This window comes from Myotis davidii, unplaced genomic scaffold, assembly GCF_000327345.1.
Source record: "Myotis davidii unplaced genomic scaffold, ASM32734v1 scaffold265, whole genome shotgun sequence".
NCBI lineage: Eukaryota > Metazoa > Chordata > Mammalia > Chiroptera > Vespertilionidae > Myotis > Myotis davidii.
Window position 1 is genome coordinate 5,449,175 of NW_006296627.1, and position 2,193 is coordinate 5,451,367.

Sequence of the window (2,193 nt, forward strand, 5' to 3'; positions counted from 1 at the left end):
ATTTCAAGTGAGATGATGGACATCTTTTTTCAATCCCACAATGTAATCCTATGACTGTATTAATGACTTCATTTTAAAATGCCCCAGGAGTGTACAAATTGATGCTCTTTATAAATGAGCAACATGGAAAATGTTACATCCTGTGGAAGGCCTTGAGCTTAAGAAGGCACAATGCTAAAGGGATGAATATTCCTGGGGGCATTTTGTTAATCCTAGGTTCTCCTTATGAAAATGGAATATGCTGAAGTTTTCTACAACATTGCAAATCTGTCTCCTTTCCACTCAGGCAGGCTCTGACACTAGGAAGCAATAAAGAAGATTGAACTAAGAAGCAGGTATAGCCAACTGAAAACAGGAGTAGGCCAAGATCATTTTTGGTACATTGATGTGGTTCCTTAATTTATGCAAGAATTCTCCAGCTTTGTGAATTGGAATGAACTTCTGACTTTATCTAGGGTTGTCCATTAGTGCAATGTACACCTGAGGAAGTGGGCCTAGAGGGTGGGGGCACCAAGATTTCAAATATGAGAGACACCGACCCTATATATTCTCATGCTCATCCTCTTCACCACAGTCTTCACTAAGATACTGTATTGTGTATACTTCATGTTATTATTGTCGTCTGTGCAACAGGAATCCAAGTTTTCAGGTGAGGATGGCGTTTGCAGAGGTTAGCCATAGGTTGATGAAGATTTTAACAATAGTTTCTCTCTTCTAAAAGAACCCTGCCATGTATAAACCCTGCCATGTGTAAACCCTGCCTGAAAAATTAGGGAGCTTAGAGCCAAAGAGGAGGAAGAAAAATAATGAGGTATATTGACAAGGAGATAAAGACAAAAGTAGATCAAGTCAGGGTTTAATTTTGATGTTGACCTTGTGGCAAATACCTCCTGGTGGAATTATCCAGTTCAGAAAGGTGAAGATGAACAGAAATGTCTATAGCTGTATGGGCAGGTGTCTTACTCAGATGCTTATTTTAATTAGCCCATTATTGAAGTGTATGTAGGCCACATTCTATGGTAATAATACGTGATAATAGACAAACATGATAATTGACTGTACCTTCGCTACGCCTCCCATCGGCTAACCAGCACGATATGCAAATTAACCACCAACAAAGATGGTGTCTAATTTGCATACTGCACTCAGGGTGGGACAGTGCAGCTGCCAGCGCAAGAGCTGCCATTCCGGCCCCCGTGTGCGACCCCAGAAGCCACCTGCCTGCCGCTCGTCAGGCCGCAGGCAGGCCCTAGAAGCCCCAGAAGCCGGTGATTTGGGGGAGATGGCAGTCCCCTGCCCAGGCCTGACACCTCTGGTGGAGGACGATCCGACAATTGGAGGGTCATGGGGGTCGATGTCTCTGGTCAAGGTATCAGGCCTGGGCAAGAGGCCTATCTGGCAATTGGAGGGAGATTGGGGTCCTATTCCAGGCCTGATGCCTGGGCCAGAGGCGTCAAGCCTGGGCCGGGGGCAGATCCGGCAATCGGAGGGGTCTGGGAGTCCCCTGTACAGGCCTGATGCCTCTGGCTGATGCATCATGCCTGGGCGAGGGTGGAGCCGGCCATGGGACGGAGATGGGTGTCCCCTGCCCAGGCCTGACACCTCTGGTGGAGGCGTCAGGCCTGGGCAAGGGGCCGATCAGATGATTGGTGGGTGATGGGGGTCGACTTCTTTGGCCAAGGCATCAGGCCTGAGCGAGGGCAGAGCCAGTGATCGAGGGATATAGGGGTCCACTTCCCAGACCTGAAGCCTGGGCCAGAGGCGTCAGGCCTGGGCTGGGGGTGCCAAGCTTGCGATTGGCATGAACTACAGAGGAAACACCTTCTCTGACCGCTCATTGGCTAAGCTCCCTGTATGCAACTGGTAATATTTTTAGTAACTTGGGTAAGAAGAATCCAAATAGGTGATCTAGGGTTTTTTAGCACACTCCTGAAGAAAAAAAGTGAGGTCTGCTGCTGGAGGGTTAAGAAATGTCATATCCTTTTCTAGCTGGTTTTGCTCAGTTGATAATGCCTCGGCCTGCCCACTGCTGGGTCTGGGTTCAATTCTGACTAAGGGCATGTACCTAGGTTGCAGACTCCTCCCTGGCCTGGACCCAGATCAGGGCTCATGCAGGAGGCAAGCAATCAAGGTGTTTCTCTCACCCTGATATTTCTCTCTGTTTTTCCCTCTCTCTTCCACATTCTCTAAAAA